We start from the raw sequence: 21111 nt of genomic DNA on the forward strand, positions 1-21111 counted from the left end.
CATTTTTGAACGCTTTGAAGCTTTCCAACTGTATAATCGAATGGGAAAACAAACAAATGCTTGGCAAAAAAAATCAAATTTAAACGTTATAGCATCAGCAAACATTAAACCCAAAGTAATCAATTTCGCACAGATGATAACAAAATGATTTCAAACTCGCAATAGATTAGATCGTTTTTTTTTTCAACAAAACAATTTAAAAATAGGTCCATCAAATTGATGACAGAAAAACAGTAGCAATCTTTCCTCAGATGCAAAACAAAATGTTGGGACGATGATGATAACGCGTTAGAGTGTCACCAAACAGTTAAAAGAGAAACAAATCTATAGTTCCTCCTATAGCTTCGAATGGGATGTAGTTGATAGAAGCAGCCAAAAAACGCGGAAAAACGCAGCCAAACTTTAAGATCTCATTGCTCCTAGACCAACGATGGGAAAGGAACTGATAACAGTTTCCGTCTTCCCCACCAACGAGGAAAAAAAAGAAGGGAGGTGATAGCAAAGTGTGTTTCCTATTTTTCGTTGAAAAAAAAAAACATATAGCCTTATAGATATGCTGTTGTGATTAGTGAAGAGTGATTTTACTACGATTTTTTTTCCAATTTTTTTCCTTCATTCCAATCTTTTCGTCTATACAACGAGTGAACGTGTTCCTTCTCTTTGCTTTAACCTAGGGGAATAGTAACTGAAACAACAATAATAATGATAATATCAATAGTTATAGTAATAGTGAGATGAATATTGTTTTGTTTTTTTTTCTTCAACATATACTGTTTACTAGCTTTCAACTAGTTATAGATAGAAAAAAAAATACATTTTAGGAAATCATTTATCTAGGGATAGCAGATACATTTTTAACGTAGCCAAACTATCATCGAAAGAAAAAAGAAAGTTTTCATCGATTTCTGTGGTGTTCCATTGTGATATAAAGAAGTGCATTAATGAAACCTTAAGTTAAGTGTGGAGTGTTTGAGGTTTGAACTTAGTTCTTTTCTAGAGTGAACATTTAAAATAGAATAACAGATCGAGAAGAGAAAAACAAACTTAAGAAAAGTTAAAAAAAAACGAATGAATAGGAATGAACACTAAATAATTCGGTTTTTTTACGATTTTCTTCAAACAATTTGATTGTTGAAAAATGAAATAAAGAATGGAACTCACTCTTGTTAAATTATATAATCTCTTAGATTGGCACATTTTTGTGTTAATTTTTCAACAAAAATCTGTACATGTGTCACACATTTTTAATATCCAAATACTGTTCTTTACAGTTTTCAATCTCAGAAATTTAAAGTGTTTTTGTATAAGTGCTTTGGAATAATTGTTTCCCTCTATGTTGAGTTGAAAATGGTCTCTCATATCACTATAAAACGCTGTTTAAATTTATTTAGTGAACCAATTCTTTCCAATATTTATATGAACTTCAAACAATTTGTTATTTTTTGGTATTTTTACTACATTTTAGTTCAATACCATTTTCGTACAAACATACGATAGGCCCAACTATACCTAAAAGCATTTCTATACAGAAATTCATCTTTTCACAATTTCATCCTCAAAATTAACCTCATTGAGATGCTCATCAAGTGACTGCTTCAAAATAGCTTACTGCATCAGTGAAATTTATGTTCTTGAATACAAAAGTTACTGTTTTCGGTACAAATCACTTCTGGACATCCTTTGAAAAATTTAACAGCTGACCAAAAAAGAGAGCTTCAGAAGTAATTTTTACAGTAAATCAATTTTTTGTTTAAAAACAATCAGCAACATCGAATCATTTAGTTTTTATTTAAAATTTTGCTCCCCAAATATGATAGCAACAAAAGCTTTTAAAACAATTCCAAAATGGTGTTTATGATGAAAATCGGTCCAGTAGTTTTGCATTTGGAGCCAAATCTGTCAATTGTTTTTTTCAGTGCAAATTGCCTTTTAGATCCAGAAGTTCGCTAAAGTCACTTTCAAATGCTGGTTTTACCTATGAAATAATGTAAAAATTTTTTGTTAAATTTGTTCAATAATTTCATTATTTCATATCAAAAATGCAAAACAAAAATCCGAAAACAGTTTCGGTAAAAACATTATATAAATTTTCCTGAACAAAGTATAAAGATTATGCCCAAAACTGTACATAACCGCTTTTGGTTCTAACTTTTCAAGCATAAATACTCAATAAGTGATTTGCTACGGTTTTTGTAAAGTTTTGCAATTTGATGTGGGACACCCTTAACTAATGTCTTGATAAAACTTTAGTAAAAATCATAAAAAAGGCAATATTTTAAGAAAATTCAAAAATTTGGCCTCTTATGAAAAATCCAAATATCTGATCCAAGGTTTGAGGATATAGCCAAATAACTCAGGCATTTTTAAATATTTATAGATTAAGTTGCCCAAAGCCTCAAAAAAATTTTAACAATATTTACAAGAAAACTTCGAGAGTCCTCGTCCAAGAACTGATGCCAAAACCTTCACAAATGAACCCCAGGTTAAGAATTCATCTACAGTTTTTTTTTTTTAATTTTTTCACTCTTGATAGTAATTTATTTCTAAATATTTTATTTCAACTAAAATTTAACTCATTGCAATCGAAGTTGTGGTTGTGTTTTAATGTTTGCGGTCCTGTATCCAGCTGAGGATTCTTGATTTTCAGGTCGAGTCCCCATTTGATGTTTTTTTTTTTAAATTCAAACATAACAAAGCTTCAAAATGGCGATTTATTTTCATCATTCGAAATTTTTAGTTTTGTTTAGATTCGCAAGTCGAATTAGAAATACTAAATTGTAATAAAATATTAAAGTGAAGCCGAAAAAACTCAAAATTTAAATCATGGATTTATTATTGAGAACCTGATAAAAACGTACTAATATTGCGAAACAGATTCAAAGCACAAATTTTGTATTCATGTTCAAACTTCAGATTCAAAATAATTAGGTATTCAAAACTCAGATTCCAACCTTGATTCAAATTCAGCTTGAAAATCAGTTTCAAAATCAGTTCATCTTCACAATTTTGCTGAAATAACTAAATAGTGTTTGAGTTAATTCTACAAGTTTTGACTTTTGAAAAACTTAACTTATTTGTTAAAATAAAAGCCTTCACAAGAATTTATTTAAAATATAAAAGTATGTAATGAGAAAGAAACATGTATGTACCTTTTCTTAAAGAAATTGCAACCAAATCCATATGTTTTTGTCGTATTGTTTAACATTTTTAATTTTGCAGTTTTTCCATGTGCCAAATTTTAAACCTTAATATTTAATAAGGATCGAGTGAATGAATCCGAAATTTTAATTCTTTACTTTTAATTAATAAAATCATATTTATTTTCATTAATGGTTAAAATCTTTTAATTTTTTGAGGTGTTTTATAAATTAAACTTTTTTAATTTATTCATAGAATTTTTTTTTAGAAATTAACAGCTTCTTGAAAAAAAAATTCTTGTCAGTTTAAAATAAATATGATAAATTTAGCTCACCAGATAACCCAATTTAAATCGGACTTGCTCGGATATTTAATAAAATAAAATTGGGAAAGGTCATCCCGGATGCCCAAATTTCGATGAAAAAATCGTCATTGTGCCCGAGTTTGTTCGCATTTCATGCAAAATCAAATGAAAAATTCAAATTTCCTCATTATAGTTTTTCATTTTTTTCGTTCAAAAATGAAATTTTTCAATCAAGATTTATTAAAATGAATGTGTTCGATTATTAGGAAGCATTATTCAAAGGAATAAGGATCATTATTCAAAATCTGGTTTTGTTTATCAATTAAAAAAAAATGATCGAGAATTTCTTGAGTGTCTTTTTGAAATATTTTGACCATTTACTGAGACTTATTTAAACTCTTTTTTGACTCTTTGAGTTACTTTGACACACTTTTAAGAAATTTCTGTGACTATTCTAAGACTCTTTTGAGATTCTTTTGAGACTTTTTTGAGACTTTTTGAAACACTTTTAAGGCTCTTTTGAGGCCCTTCTGAGACCCTATTTAGACTCTTTAGAGACTATTCGAAACTCATTTGAGACCCGTTGAGGTTTGAGACAATTTGAAACTCTTTCAAGACTCTTGACACTTTTAAGATTCTTTTGAGACTCTTTTGAGACTATTTAAAAACTCTTTTGAGACTCTTTTGAGACTCTTTTTAGACTTTTTGAAACTCTTTCGAGACCTTTGAGAATCTTTTGAGATAGTTCTAAGACTCTTTTGAGACAGATTTGAGACTCTTTTGAGACTCTTTGAAACTATTTTGAGACTCTTTCGAGACTTTTTCGAGACTCGCTTTAAACTTTTTGAAACTCTTTGAGATACTTTCGAGACTGTATTTAGAATCTTTCAAGACTCTCATGAGGCTCTTTTTAGACTCTTTGAGACTCTTTTATGACTCTTTCAAACTCTTTTAAGACTTTTTGAGGCTTTTTTGAGACTCTTTGAGAAACTTTCAAGACTCTTTTTAGATTGTTTTGAAAATTTTTTGAGACTCTCTTGAGATTCTTTTGATATTCTTTTGCGGCTCTTTTAAGACTCTTTTGAGATACTATTGAGACTCTTTTAAGTTTCCTTTAAGACTCTCTTGATGCTCTTGTGAGACTATTTTGAGACTCTTTGAAACTCTTTTGAAAAACTTTTGAAAAACTTCTGAGAATCTTTTGAAACTCTTCGAGATACTTTGAGACTCTCTTGAGGCTCTTTTGAAACTATTTTGAGATTCTTTTGAGACTCTTTTGAGAGTTTTTGAAACACTTTTCAGAATCTTTTGAGGCTCTTCTGAGGCCCGATTTAGACTCTTTAGAGACTATTCGAAACTCATTCGAGACTTTTTGAGGCTTGAGACAATTTGAAACTCTTTCAAGACTCTTAAGACTCTTGAGACTTTTTAGATTCTTTTGAGGCTTTTGAGACTCTTTTGAGACTCTTTTGAGACTCTTTTGAGACTCTTTTGAGACTCTTTTGAGACTCTTTTGAGACTCTTTTGAGACTCTTTGAAACTCTTTCGAGACCTTTAAGACTCTTTTGAGATAATTCTAAGACTCTTTTGAGACAGATTTGAGACTCCTTTAAGACTCTTTGAAAATTTTCTGAGACTCTTTCGATACTCGGTTTATACTTTTTTGAAACTCTTTAAGATACTTTAGAGACTCTATTTAGATTCTTTCAAGACTCTCATAAGACTCTTTTTTGACTCTTTTGAGACTCTTTTAAGACTCTTTTGAGACTCTTTTGAGACTCTTTGAGAAACTTTCAAGACTCTTTTTAGATTGATTTGAGAATTTTATGAGACTCTCTTGAGATTCTTTTGAGATTCTTTTGAGGCTCTTTTAAGACTCTTTTGAGATACTATTGAGACTCTTTTAAGTTTCCTTTTGAAAAACTTCTGAGACTCTTTTGAAACTCTTCGAGATACTTTTGAAACTCTTTTGAGAAATTTCTGAGACTCTCTTAAGACTCTTTTGAGACGTTTTGAGATACTTATGAGACTCTTTTGAGACCTTTTTTTCACTCTTTTGAGGCTAGTCTAACTCTTTTGAGACTCTTTGAAGTTCTTCTGGGACTCTTGTTAGATTCTTTTAAGACTCTCTTGAGGTTGTTTTAAGATTCTTTTGAGACTTTTTTGAGGCTCTTTTAAGACTCTTTTGAGATACTTTTGAGACTCTTTTAAGATTCTTTTGCGTCTCTTTTGAGGCTCTTTTGAGACTATTTTGAGATACTTTTGAGAATCTTTAAAAATTCTTTTGAAACTCTCTTGAGGTTCTTTTGAGACTATTTTGAGACTCTTTGAAATACTTTTGAGAATTTTTCAAGATTATTTGTGTATCTTCTTGATTGTTCATGAATAGTTCATTCAAAGTGCAGAAGTCTAATCTGATCTTACATTTTTGGTTTAAAAATAAAAAAATAAAAAATTAAATATTTGGATCAAATCCAATTTTTGACATTTTTAATTGATCTGGAAAAAATATATAAAGAAAACCATCCAAAAAAAACTTCCTTAAATCAAATGTTTGTGCAATTTTCGACAGATAATTTTCATTTAAATTTTGAAATAGATTTTGAAAAACTTGCAAAAAAGCAAAATACGTTTGTTGAAAAGTTTTGTAACATTTTAGTCTAGTATTTTGGCATCGTTGATTATGACATAACAATAAAGGAAGGAATAAGGTGAAAACAGTTTTTTTAATGATCGAGTTAACTTTTTTAAACAACTTTTTATTGAATAACCAAACGTTTTAATTCATTGAATTTGATGAAGAATCACGGAAACGCATGAAACCAAACTGAGAAAAAATAGCTTAAATCATTTCGAAAATTGGAATTTAATGTAGAAAAAAAAAAGTTTCAACCTTAACAGAATAAAAAGAATTTTCTGAAAAAATCGACACAGACAATTGAACTTATTTTGAATGGTAATTTTTAATTATTATCGGAAAACTGAAATAAAACAAGTTGAAGTAGAATTTTTTTTAGAAGTTCCAGAATCTATTATTTCAGAATTAAAGTCTAGACATAATTTTAAGCGATTTGATCGTGTATAAAAAATTTCAATTCCTTTTAAACCAAACATTCTAATAAAATGTTCAATCAATCTACTTTTTACGTGATACTAGCTATTAGGTGTGTTTTCGAGAGTGTGTTATATTGTTTGTTTTTTTTTAAATATATCCAAATATTTATCAATTTGCAACTATTTTAAAATATGGAAAGTGTGAGCGTGAGTTTTCTGATCTACATAGAATAATCAAATTCTCCTAGAAAGACAATACATACGATGCATAATCAAACAAAGTCTGGTGTTACTGTCTGTCTGATGTGTGGTGCAATATAATCAAAAATCAAAACAAACTAGAAACTATGATATATTCCTCTCGAAAGTTCATACATATACATCTGTAGTTTATAGATATCCGGTTTTTAGACACTGTTTAATATTAGTAGTTTATAGATGAATTTTCAAATTTTTTGATTTTCTCACATTTCGAGTCAAAAAATAATCGAAATGGACTGTTTTTTATGCCGTGTGATCTTTTATTATTTGAGTGGAGTTTCGAAATCCGAAAAAAAAACTTAAACATGTAAAACGAGCTCTCCGGGACTCCCAAGGCATCAGGAAGGCAAAGGCGCGTTGCAGTGGAAAAGGACCATCGGCGTTTAGCGTTGTTTTAGCTTGCATTAGAAGCTGCATTTGTTGATAATAGATCTTTTTTTTTTATAGATTACCGTTAACGAATTACTGCATTGTTTCTAAATGTTTGCTTCATTCCTAACCATAGTTTTTATTTTTATTTTTTGAATACTCAGCTACAAAACCATCGTAGATGTCCGCCATTCACAGTTATTATTTTGTTTTCGAAAATTAAAAACAGCCTAGAATTCCTCAGAATTCCAGTTTAACTTGATTACTACCTTTCCCTTTTCCCCCACAATTGGACATCTTCGGCCGAGCTCCAGAAACGTTAATCTAAAAGTAGTATTCTTTTTTTTGTTTTTTGCCTTTTTAGATTTTATGTGGTCGCTGGGGACTTTACCTGATGGTAAGAAAATTTAAATTTTTTAAAACTAACTCAATCTCTTATTTTATTATCCTACGGATTCGAAATCTAAACCAATTCAAATAAAAAAAACTTTTAATTTTCCTCACTTTGAATTTGGTTTGATTATCACTGGTCTCCTTCAGTCGAATGTCACTATACTGATTTAATGACACTATTGGTTGAAATCAAACACTTTTCTCCCCGTTAAATATGACTGATTCGAAAAAAAAATCTTCAATTGGACTAACTGATCCAACTCTTTTACTTTGCTCACGATATCTTGTTTTGTATCTTTTTGTCCAGATTAAAAAAAACACTACATCCAACTGACGGAAAAATTTTAAATTTCTCTTACTATCAAACGCAAAACGTCAGCGAACAGTTGCTATCTCTGTTTTCCTTCTGATTTTCCCTAGTTCTGTCTCTAACTTTTCTATCACCTAATGACGATAGGAAAAAAAAATCGTCGTTTAATTCACCTGCTTGTTCGAAATTAGCATTCGCAATAATAATTCAATTTATTTTAATTTAATTTAATTTATGCAAGTAGCACTTTTCTCGTTGGAAATCGATGTGCCTCACTTACTCACTCACTACTAGCCTCTTGATTCCGTATTCATGGTGTCAATTCAGTTCGTTACCTACGCCTTTTTTAGCCTGAAACTAGATGAGCAAAAATTAAAACTCTTGTTTTCCGTTCGATCCAATTACCATTAGCATTCCGATTGATCATCCCCCCTTGCCACAATACATACTCACAACCTCTTCACAAACACTTTCAATCAGCCGATTGAATTCTCACTTCAATTCACACAAACACCGCTACCCATGACCGTAGTAAGAGTATACACAATCATTCATTCATGAAACATCAAAGACCGGATCCGGATTCGGTTGTTATCAACTGGAAAACAAATGCTCACAATCGCCATCAACCAATGCAATGGCAACTGAAAGCTGATAGCGTCCTGATAACCTGATAACCCCGAATCGGATCAATTTCAAACAAAATCCTTTGGCAAACAACAACCAAACTCACATCGACCAACTTTCCCAACAACAAAAATAACAACACTAATTGCTGTAATACCAATTTGATTTCATGAATCATTTCATCCCCCCCTACTCGTACTCGTTACTAGAGATTTTGCCTCCCGTTTAGCAGAGCTCTAAATAGCCGTTCAGTGTTTGACCATTTCTAACCAAATACCAAATCAGTTATCAATTGTTGTGTAGACCGGTAGAAAAACAAAAAAAAAGAAGTCCGGATTAAAAACAGGAATGAAAAAAGGAATCATTTTGTAGATACGCAAATTAAAAATAGAAAATCTGAAACACAGTAAGTATACAACAACAAAAAAAGCCAAAATCGCACCACAAGCTCTAATGTTTGCGAAATTGATTTTTCCAACAACCTTGCAGCTGATTCCAATCGGATTTGAGGGCGGACCAGGAAGTTCCGACGACTAACAGTAAAAGCAGCAACAACTTCAAAACAATTGCAAAATCGCTACGTTCGTTGTTTGTTGCTGCTGTTCTGTTGTTGAATAGTTGTTGTTTTTCTCTCTTGGACTTTCGGGAAGAAAAACTAGAAACGTTCCTCTAATCCTTTCTTCGGTGAACCGTGATTTGATTGCTTTGAGCATAATGGTAAAAAAACTACCATATTTTCGCAGACTTTTAGTTTCCGATTAGCGTGAGGTAAACACAATTCCAATTCCAAAACCAAATTGAAACCTTAACCTGAACCGTAAAACAACACATAACGATTAGCGATAGTCGAGAGGTTCTTCAATTGTTTGTTTTTTTTTCTCATTTTGATAAAATAACCAGACAGAAAATAGCGTTTGTTCTCATTAGGACATTTCAACAGATGGAAAGGGGACAGTACCTACTTTGTCCCCACACATTCTTCTAGCTAGATGATCTATTTTGAAAACTTGTAATTTCAACTAACCAGTACCTTTTAGTTTGGATAAATAGAGAGTTTTGTATTGACTAACCATACACATCCGATCGAACTAGGTTGTAGAAAACATTCAGTATGTCCTCCAGTAGCAAATATCTCTCTTATAGTAGGTATGAACGACGGATAATATTGCTAGAGAATTGATAGTTACTAGATAGTATTTGATTAATTGACCCTTTTTCCACAGGTCCGTTTATTGTGGTTTGTACTTGAAACAATTTGAATTTATTTCCTTTCCAATGATAATATCACACAGAAAGTATAGTAAGATGAATGGTCGATATGAGGTTTTGAGATTTTTGCCTACCTTAAGGCGTACAGACCTTTTATTCATTAGTTTTTAAATTGATCACCAAGACGGTTAATTCCTAAGGAATGGCGAATGACCACGTCTCACCAGTTCTTTATTCTGAATACAATAAATTGACTCAAGATATACCTACGCAAGCTCTCCAGGCCCTGAGACCCTGAGACTCTCGCTTAACCCACTTTTACTTCACTCTCGACAAGGCAAGGCCTGACCTGACCTGACCTCTAGCTGCACAAAGTCCGAAATGATTGAGTTTTCTTCATAATGACTCGAAATCGCGCCACACTCTTGGGACATCTGCTACGATGAGGAAAAATTTTGATGATGACGCGTCCTATAATGACTCAAATAGTTCGTCTGGCCTCAAACATTTTTCTTCTCCATGAGTGTTCCCCCAAAGTTAAGTATCCTTCTCGTAAGACCCACCGCGCAGAAAGTCTTTTTCTATCCATGCAACTTCAACTACGAAGAAGTTTGTCCTATCTTTGTACCATATTTCACTAGAAGTTTCGATCTCTATCTACTGAGATGTTCACCGACGATGCAGTCTTGCTACACTTTTTGTAGTCTGCTACATGATCTAACTACTCAAGACTAAAAAGCATCCTTGACCAATCATTTGACCATGATTATTCTCCTTTTAACTTTCGACAATCGGGATAAGATGACTAGGTAATCTTCTTCTCATTGAGTTGTCCAGATTGTAGCTGATCATTGAGGCCTTCCTATGAAATTCTCTCAAGTATAACGCTTTCTTGTGGCTCTAGCAGCTATGCAGCTATCAATTTGTAGCAGTTCCGAAATTGGCATGGACCATCACTACACAGGCGGATTTCAAAGATACTTTCAAATATCCGTTGATAAACCACACGTTTAACAGTCTCTGCATCCTGCTAAGTCTCCACAGATTTTCAAATAGGGCTAATTTTACTGTTTCCTGTTCCTGTTTTGTTCGTCAGAACAGGGCGAAATATCACTTCCAATGAAACGGCCACTGACTTCCAGCGTCTTCATTCCCTTATTGGTTCTGTAGTGCAGCTGGAGATTTTGGAACAAGCTTTTCGACAGTCTACAGTAAAATATCCCGGCTTCCCTTCATTCGCCTGATCGAAGACGCTAAAGCTGTCTGGTTAAAGCTGTTGAAGGCGTTCCTCATGCCTCACGCAAGCTGTTCCCTCTATTTTGATCAGACCTATCAGTTGGAGAGTCCGTCTACAATCATTTCTCAAGGCCTAACGACCTTCTAAATACATGACGACCCTCTGAAGGCTTGACGATTTTCCAAGGTTCTGATAACTTTTGACAGGCCCAGAGATTTCGCAACGCTCCAAAAAAACTTCTGAAGGCCTGACGACCTTCAAAGGCCCAAAAACCTTCTTGTGACATGACGACCGTTGTATTTTATGACGATGTTTTAAAAATTTGACAATCTTCTCAAGGTCTGACCACCCTCGACAGGCCAAATAACTTCTAAAGGTGCGACAAAATTATGATGGCCTGACGACTTTTCAAAGACATGACGACCCTATTCGGGTCTGATGAGGGATCAGATCTGTCAGTTGGAGAGTCCGTCTTCAACCTTCCGTCTCTTAATCACTTTTGTTTCCCTAACAGCGTACCAAACGATTTTCGTATGGCATGGCAAATTTCTGAAGACCTGACGACCTTCAAAATACATGACGACCCTTTGAAGGTTGTGCGATTTTCGAAGACCAGACCAGAGATCTTTGCAATGCCCCAAAAATCTTCTAAAGGCCTGGTGACCTTTAAAAGGTTTGACTACTCGCTGTGAGAATCTTCGAATGACCTGGTTTCGATTTGAAGGCCCGAAAACTTTCTTGTGGCATGACGACCAATGTATGGTGTATAAAGGCTTGACAAGCTTCTGAAGGTCTGACCACCTTCGACAGTTCAAAGTACTTCTTAATGTGTGACAAAATGATGAAGGCCTGACGACTTTTCAAAGATGTGCCGACCCTCTTTGGGTCTGATGAGACATTCTGAAGTCCTGATATTCCTCGGGTGGCCCATCGACCTTCTTATGAATAATTAAACCGCACCGACTTAACGATGTAACGAAGCTTTTCCACAAGTATTCATGCCAGTGTTATCGGATTTTGATGACTATCGGCTTCCACTGTGCTTCAGGAAAAGCTTGTAGGTTAGATGAGCGACAATTGACTGGCACACGATGAGCAGCAGAAACCGTGGGACTAAACCCGACGACCTTCGAACTACATGACGACCTCTAAGGACTCGGCGATTTTCTCGGGTTCTGTCGACCTTTGAAAGGCCCAGGGATCTTTGCAATTCCCCAACAAACTTTGGAAGGCCTGAGGACCTTCCAAAGGAAGGACTACTTCTAAAGACCAGGTGGAAATTTGAAGGCCCGAAACCCTTCTATTGGCAGGACGAGCGTTTTATGGATTTAAAGGCTTGACAAGCTTCTGGAGGTCTGAACACCTTCGACAGGCCAAAGAAATTCTTAAGGTCTGAGAATTCTGAAGGTCTGACTACTTTCTAAAGACTTGACGACCCTATTTGGGTCTGATGAGAGATCAGATCTGTCAGTTGGAGAGTTCGTCTTCAACCTCCTGTCTCTTAATCACTTTCCTAGTAGATACCTTACCAGCGTACCAAACGATTTTCTTACTGTGTGCCAAATTTCTGAAGGCCCGAAGACCTTTTAAATACATGACGACTCTCTGAGGGCTGGGCGTATTTCTAAGGTTCTGATGACCTTTGAAAGGAGAGATCTTTGCAATGCTTCAACAAACTTCTGAAGGTCTGACGACCTTCCAACGGTATAACTACTCTCCGAGACAATCTTCTGAAGACCTGGTGGCGATTTGAAGACGCGTAAACCTTCTGGTAGCATGACGACCGTTTTAAGGATTTTAAGGCTTGAGAAGCTTCTGGAGGTCTTACCACCTTCGACAGGCTGAAGAACTTCTCAAGCTCCGACAGAATTATGAAGGTCTGACTACTTTTCTAAGACATGACGATCTTATTCGGGTCTGATGAGGGATCAGATCTGTCAGTTGGAGAGTCTGTCTTAAACCTTCCGTCACTCAATCACTTTCTTTTCCCTACCAGCGTACCAAACGATTTTCGTATGGTGTGGCAAATTTCTGAAGGCCTGACGACCTTCTAAATACATGACAACCCTCTGAGGGCTGGGCAATTTTCTAAAACTCTGACGACCTATGAAAATTCCCAGAAATCTCTGCAATGCTAAACAATCGTCTGAAGGCCTGATGACCTTCCAAAGTAATGACTACTTTCTGAGACAATCTTCTAAAGACCTGGTGGCGACTTGAAGGCCCGAAAACCGTCTAGTTGCATGACGACCGTTTTTTTTTTAGTATGACCATGTTTTAAAGGCTTGACAAGCTTCAGGAGGTCTGACCACCTTCAACAGGCCATAAAACTTCTAAAGGTCTGACAGAATTATGAAGGCCTGACGACCTCTCAAAGATACGACAACCCTTTTTGGATCTGATGAGGTATTCTTAAGTCCTGACGACCTTCGGAAGGCCCATCCGGCTTCTTATGAACATTGAAAACCCGTACCAACTTAACGATATTACTGTGCTTCAGGAAAAGTTCGTAGGTCGAATAAGCGACACTCGACTGGCGTACGATTTGCAGCAGAAACCGCGGAACTGAACCCGACGACCTTCTAAATACACGAGTACCTTCTGAGGGCTGGGCGAGTTTCCAAGGTTCCGAAGACCTTTGAAAGGCACATAGATCTTTGCAATGCCCCAACAAACTTCTGTTGGCCTGACGGCCTTCCAAAGTTATGACTTCTCACTGAAAAAATCTTCTAAGGACCTTGATGGCGATTCGAAAGCCCGTAAACCTTCTAGTGTCATGGTGAGCGTTTTATAGATTAAAAGGCCTGACAAGCTTCTGGAGGTCTGACCAACTTCGACAAGCTAAAGAACTTCTTAAGGTCTGGTGACTTTTCAGAGACATGACCACCCTCTTTGGGTCTGATGAGGCATTCTGAAGTCCTGTAGCAGAAACCGAGGGACTAAACCGACGGCCTTCTAAACAAATGAGTACCCTCTAAGGGCTGGGCGAACTTCTAAGGTTCTGATGACCTTTGAAATGCCTTAACAATCTTCTCAAGTCCTGACGACCTTCCAAAGCTATGACTACTCTCTAAGAGAATCTTCTAAAGATCTGTAGCGATTTGAAGGCCCGAGAACCTCCTAGTGGCATGACGACCGTTTTATGGATTTAAAGGCTTGACAAGCTTATGGAGGTCGGACCACCATCGACAGACCAAAGAACTTGTTAAGCTCTGACAGAATTATGAAGGCCTTAAGACTTCTCAAAGATATGACGCCCTATTTGGGTCTGATGAAGAATCAGGTCTGTCAGTTGCGGAGTCCGTCTTCAATCGCCTGTCTCTTAATCACTTTCCCTAATGGGTACCTTTCCAGCGTTTCAAACGATTTTCAAATGGTGTGCCAAATATTTTATGGCCTGACGACCCTCAAAATACATGACGACCCTCAAGGACTGGGCGATTTTCTAAGGTTCTGATGACCTTTGAAAGGAGAGATCTTTGCAATGCTTCAACAAACTTCTGAAGGTCTTTTTTTTTACAAGATGGAAATTTGAATTCAAACCATAACAGCCGCCTGTTTGCTACCGTGAGTGGGTTCGTCCCACTAAAACCACCTTGGGCTTCGTGTGCCAGATGTGCCCCTTGGTTTCACCTTATGATACTACATCAAGGGGTAGGCTGTGCTCATGCACTTATACATCTCACCCTTTTCCACTTTCTCAATTTTGGTCTTTTCCTTTTCTCTATCGCCTACATCAGACTGGTACGGAAAACCCCAAGACGTGTGCCGGTTAGGTAACGCTTTCATAATAACTCAAGCCCATCACAGCATCCACTACCCCGGAGACCTCGAAACGTGTGCCGGTTAGGTAACGCTTTCAAAGCCGAGAAGAAGTCAGTTCTCGGGTCCCCAATGACTTTATGATCAGTGATCAAATTTCGAATCTCAAGAGAAGAGGTGAGATCTTGAATCAAGTAGTTAGGGGAGGGATAAGACCTCGAGTCATGTAGAGGAGAGACATGTGTGTGTTAACCTCGAGGTATTGCTAGGTGGGGTCAGAACTAGATTCGTCAGAGAATAGCTCAGGCCTCTAGTCACCAAGGTGTGAGGTCGTGCGGGAACCTCGAGCCATTACGAGGAGATGACGCTTTTCGTTACATGAAGTCCCTCGCGTGTTTTGTGACAGGCTTTAGTCTAGGATAAACTGACCTTGACTAATCCACGACGGGCAAAAGTTGTTAAACCTTGAATCCCGTTAGTAAGTAGGTGGACCTCTAGTTGTTAAAAGAGAAGTCAGGCCTAGAGTCTTCAAGATGAGGAGTACGCATGTTATTCTCGAGTCGTAACATGATGAGGTCAGTTCTTGGATCCCCGATGTTTTTATGATCAGAGGTCAGATTTCGAGTCACAAGTGGAGAGATGAGGTCATAAGTCAACAAGTGAAGGGGTTTGCATATTAACCTCGAGTAGCTAGGGGAGAGATTAGGTCTCGAGTCGTGTAGAGGGGAGGCATGTGTACGTTAACCTCGAATCATTGCTAGGTGCGGTCGAATCTTGAATCATCTGAGGAGAAATCAGGCCTCGAGTCACCAAGATGAGAGGTCGTGTGGGAATCTCGGGACTTTACGAAAAAATTGTGTGTTTTAGTCCTTCTTGTGTATTGTGACAGACGTGAGTCCAGGATAAACTACTGAAGACCACGATGGACAAAAGAAGTTGGGCCTCTAGTAGTTAGAAGAGAGGTTAAGCCTCGAGTCTCTAAGTAGAGGAGTACCCATGTTATCCTGGAGTCATAACAAGAAGAAGGCAGTTCTCGCGTCCCCGATGTCTTCATGATGAGAGGTCGAATTTCAAGTCACAAGTGGAGAGGTAAGGTCTTGAGTCAACCAGTAAAAAGTATGCGTACTAACCTCAAGTAGTTAGGGGAGAGATAAGGCCTCGAGTCGTGTAGAGGAGAGACATGTGGGTGTTAACCTTGAGGCATCGCTAGGTGAGGTCGGATCTAGAGTCGTCAGAGAAGAGCTCAGGCCCCTAGTCACCAAGATGTGAGGTCGCGCGGGAACCTCGAGCCGTTGCGAGGAGATGTCGTTTTTCGTTACATGAAGTCCCTCGCGTGTTTTGTGACAGGCGTTAGTCCAGGATAAACTGCCCTCGGCCAATACACGACTAGCTAAAGAAGTGGACCTCTAGTTGGAAGAAGAGAGGTCAGGCCTCGAGTCTACAAGAAGAGGAGTACGCGTGTTACCCTCGAGTCGTAACGAAAAGAGGTCAGTTCTCGGGTCCCTGAGCCTTTATGATGAGAGGTCGGATTTTGAATCACAAGAGGAGTGATTAGGTCTTGAGTCAACAAGAAAATGGGTATGCGTAATAACCTCGAAGAATTAGGGGAGAGATTAGACCTCGAGTCGTGTAGAGAAGAAGCATGCGTGCTTAATATCAGGTCATTGCTAGGTGAGGTCGAATCTAGGATAGTCAGAATTTGTCGTCAGAAGAGAGATAAGGCCTCTAGTCACCAAGATGTGCGGTCATGCGGGAGCCTCGAGTTATTACGATGAGATGACCATTTTCGTTACATTGAGTTCCTCGCGTGTGTTGTGACCGGTGTGAGTCCATGATAGGGTAGAAAAAACTTGGACCTCTAGTTGTTAAAAGAGAGGTCGAGCTTCGAGTCTCAAGGAAGAGGAGTACGCGTGTTATCTTCGAGTTGTTACGAGAAGAGGTTGTTTTTCGGATACCCGAGTCTTTATGATGTGAGGTCAGATTTCAAGTCAAAAGAGGGGAGATAATATCTTGTGTCAACAAAAAAAAGGTCTACGTATTCACCTCGAATAGATAGGGAAGAGATAAGGCCTCGAGTAGTGTAGAGGAGAGGCACATGAACATTAACCTTAAGTCATTGCTAGGTGGAGTCACCAGGCCTCTAGCTCAAGATGTCAGGTCATACGGGAACCTCAAGTCATTACGAAGAGTTTTCGTTGTTGTCGAGTATGAATTTCCCCAAAAAGGACAGATTAACGACAGTACGAGGTGGGAGTTGAGTAATGAGGTCCCAAGTGAAGTTTGGGGAGTATGAGGAATGACGACATCGTCGGGAATCATCATAGTCATCCAGGATAAACTGCCCAAGACCAGCCAACGACAGCCAAAACCTGTCCAACTTCAAATCCTGATGATAAAAAATTGGACTTATTCATGGTGAGAGGTCAAATCTCGAGTCACGAAAGGACAGAACAGGCTTCGAGTCAACAACAGGAGGGATTGCCTGTAAACCTCGAGTCGTTACAAGGAGAGGTCAGTTCTTGTCTGGTTAGCAGAGAAATCAAGCCTCGTGTCGTTACTAGAAGAGGTATGTGTACGTCAAAATTGAGTCATTGCGTGGAAGGGTTGAATCTGGAGTCGTAATAGATCATTCCTCAAGTCTCCAAGAGGAGAGTTCAAGCTGGAAACTAAGATCAGAATAAGTATGAGGTATTCGTGAAGCATAGAATGAGTCGTCTCATTATACTCATGAACCCTCATTTGTATATTAGAGTGAGGTGGCAGCTTGTCGTGCTTTGGAATGTAATTCGTAAACGTGGATCTACCACCTGGGTAACAAACTAACGAAAATAGGTGTCATTGTCCCGTAAAGCAACCTGCGCACTTCCTCTTCACTTGTGCCTTTGCCCTATGCATTCTACACACTCAAAAGGTATCTGGAACGTAGATGCGATTATTTTCCGTTCAATGGTAAAGTAGGGGCCAAGTAATTTTTGTTCGACATCGCCAATACTTCGACAACTTGGACTTGAACTTTTCGATCATTTCATCGGCGCGTACTTGGCAGATTCCCTGACCTTTTTGGTCCAGGTTAGTGCGGCAACCTAGATATACCTCTGGCGGAGAAAAAGAACATGAAGGACAAGCTCACAACAGCTGCGATAGCAATCGCTAGAATAACTTAGCTTCAAGTATCTAGAACTCGAAAATGTCATGTTAGAATCAATCTCGAGATGAACCCTGTAAATGAGCCGTCCGGAATTTTTTTTTTGACATTCCTTCCGTAAAGGATATGTACGCGATCGAGTTGGAGTGGTGCTCAACCAAAACAAAAAGTCCCAATTCGGGCAGAGGGAATTCGATCGCCCAATTGGTTAAAGAGGTTTCGACATCCTATATGGGCAGTAAGTTTTTGTTTTCATTATTTTGAAAAAAATTGATAGTTAGCCGGGTTTTAGCCCATAGCCGTCAGAAATATAATATGGCAGGAAAAAGGGAGAATGTGGCATCCTAGATATGCCTCTGGTGAAGTATAAGATTATGAGAAACCTGCTCGTAACATCAGCGATAGCATCTAGCATATTTAAAAAGTTTATAAGTAAAAAATGTGCGTGGAATTTATTTATTTCACCTAAAGTCGACAAATTTGATCAAAAGACAAAAAAATTAAAGCAAAATGAAATCAAAATAATCAGTCATCAGAAACAATATTATAGGACAAATAATTATCTCTTAAATGTAACCAGCTAAACAGAACGATAATAGTTGTGAATAATTGTGTTTCAAATATTGTATGGAAAATATCAAACAAACTCAACGCCGCGGATCTACATTTGATTCCTTTTCTCAACCTCTCTAGATTTATGTTGATTTTTTATGTCTAACTAAGCTGAAGTTCTACCAATTATTTTCACTAATGACATCATTTTTCTCTCTTTTCTCTCTCTTTCTCTCTGATCCCCACCCTCCCCCACCAACCAACTCTCATTCCAGGTTTCCCAGCAGCCGCCTACGCCGCGTACGCGGCTGGTCGTGGATTCTCCGGCTACCCGAGCTTCGGACTACCGTACCCCACAGGTAACCTCGCTAATCTAGCTAGCCTGCACGCCCACCTGGCAGCGGCGGCAAGTGCCAGTGCGGCTGCCGTTGCCTCTTCTGGTGGTGCTGGCGGTGCTCATGCAGCAACTGCCCCTCTTGGATCCCACCATCACAATAACCAACATCACCACCACCATCACCATCACAATTCCGGGTCCTCTTCCTCCGGGGGTGGTGGGGGTGGTCCCAATTCCGGGGGCCATCATCATCACCATCCGAGTGCTTCGACGGCGGCTGCCGCAGCAGCTGCCGTTGCTGCCGCTGCCCTGCATCATCACCCTTTGCTTTCGCCCTGTCACCCCCTCCATCACCTGCACCATCACAACCCCTTCGAACACTTGGGGACACTGTTCTCGCACCATCATCACCATGTGCCGGGGGGTCATTCGACGATGCATTTGTGAACTTGCGGGAAGAAATCGGGCAAAAATTCCGATGCCACCGGAGGGCTTACTTCCGCTTCAGGAGGTCAGGGTCCTCCTGAGAAAAACAAATGATATTCAGATCTGGTAGCGACATTTGCCGATTTGTCGCTGCCCGGTTACAACTCTCCGGATTGTTGCTGCTGTTCAGGCGCTTGTGATGTAGGGTGCTGTTGTCCCGAAGCAGGTTCCACCGGCTTCGGTCAATAATTTTCACAAATTGCGGTGTGTTAGTTGAAGACGATTTGAAGAACGAAAAACAGTAAAACTTTTTTTTATGTAAAAAAAATTGTTGATGAGGCTATGATAGAATTGTCAAAATTGTCAAAATTGTCAAAATTGTCAAAATTGTCAAAATTGTCAAAATTGTCAAAATTGTCAAAATTGTCAAAATTGTCAAAATTGTCAAAATTGTCAAAATTGGCAAAATTGTCAAAATTGTCAAAATTGTCAAAATTGTCAAAATTGTCAAAATTGTCAAAATTGTCAAAATTGTCAAAATTGTCAAAATTGTCAAAATTGTCAAAATTGTCAAAATTGTCAAAATTGTCAAAATTGTCAAAATTGTCCAAATTGTCAAAATTGTCAAAATTGTCAAAATTGGCAAAATTGTCAAAATTGTCAAAATTGTCAAAATTGTCAAAATTGTCAAAATTGTCAAAATTGTCAAAATTGTCAAAATTGTCAAAATTGTCAAAATTGTCAAAATTGTCAAAATTGTCAAAATTGTCAAAATTGTCAAAATTGTCAAAATTGTCAAAATTGTCAAAATTGTCAAAATTGTCAAAATTGTCAAAATTGTCAAAATTGTCAAAATTGTCAAAATTGGCAAAATTGTCAAAATTGTCAAAATTGTCAAAATTGTCAAAATTGTCAAAATTGTCAAAATTGTCAAAATTGTCAAAATTGTCAAAATTGTCAAAATTGTCAAAATTGTCAAAATTGTCAAAATTGTCAAAATTGTCAAAATTGTCAAAATTGTCCAAATTGTCAAAATTGTCAAAATTGTCCAAAATGTCAAAATTGTCTAAATTTTCACAATTGTCAAAATTGTCAAAATTGTCAAAATTGTCAAAATTGTCAAAATTGTCAAAATTGTCAAAATTGTCAAAACTGTCAAAATTTTCAAAATTGTCAAAATTGTCAAAATTGTCAAAATTGTCAAAATTGTCAAAATTGTCAAAATTGTCAAAATTGTCAAAATTGTCAAAATTGTCAAAATTGTCTTAATTGTCAAAATTGTCAAAATTGTCAAAATTGTCAAAATTGTCAAAATTGTCAAAATTGTCAAAATTGTCAAAATTGTCAAAATTGTCAAAATTGTCAAAATTGTTAAAATCGACAAATTTGAAAAATTCACTGTATCAAGTTGTTTGTTCAAATTTCGCAAAAATATGCATCACTGTTTTTTTTTTTAAATTTTCTTTAACAAAACACACCGTGATCTTGTTTTAGCAAAATGAAAGGGAAAATTAAACCAATTTCCAACCATTTGATCCTTCCAGCAAAAAAAACGAATTCCAACCACATAGCACGTAATTGCAATTTGAAATGCTTAGCTCCCATGTAGTCTTTGTTGTGACGAGAAAGTATGTCAAAATTACCACTTTCTCGGTCACTAGTCGAAATTTGCTTAGCAGTTAAAACAATATTTAGCGCGACACGTTTAGCGTTCCAAAACTATCTTCATATAATCGGTAGGATTATCACTTACAATAATAATAATAACAATGATGATAACAACAACAGCAATAATAACAGTATCTTCTATGATAATAATAAGCATAATGGAGCGTGTGGTATTAGTAGAAAGGCCGTCATTATTCCCGAAAGTGGTTGGTGTTGGCAATCCTCGAATCGCGAGCGCCTTTGTTTATGCTTCAGGCGTTTTGGTGCGTGGGCGTAGGTGTTGGCGGAAGCGGAAATTCCACGCAATCACGTGATAAGT

Source organism: Uranotaenia lowii, chromosome 3 (assembly GCF_029784155.1).
Source record: "Uranotaenia lowii strain MFRU-FL chromosome 3, ASM2978415v1, whole genome shotgun sequence".
NCBI lineage: Eukaryota > Metazoa > Arthropoda > Insecta > Diptera > Culicidae > Uranotaenia > Uranotaenia lowii.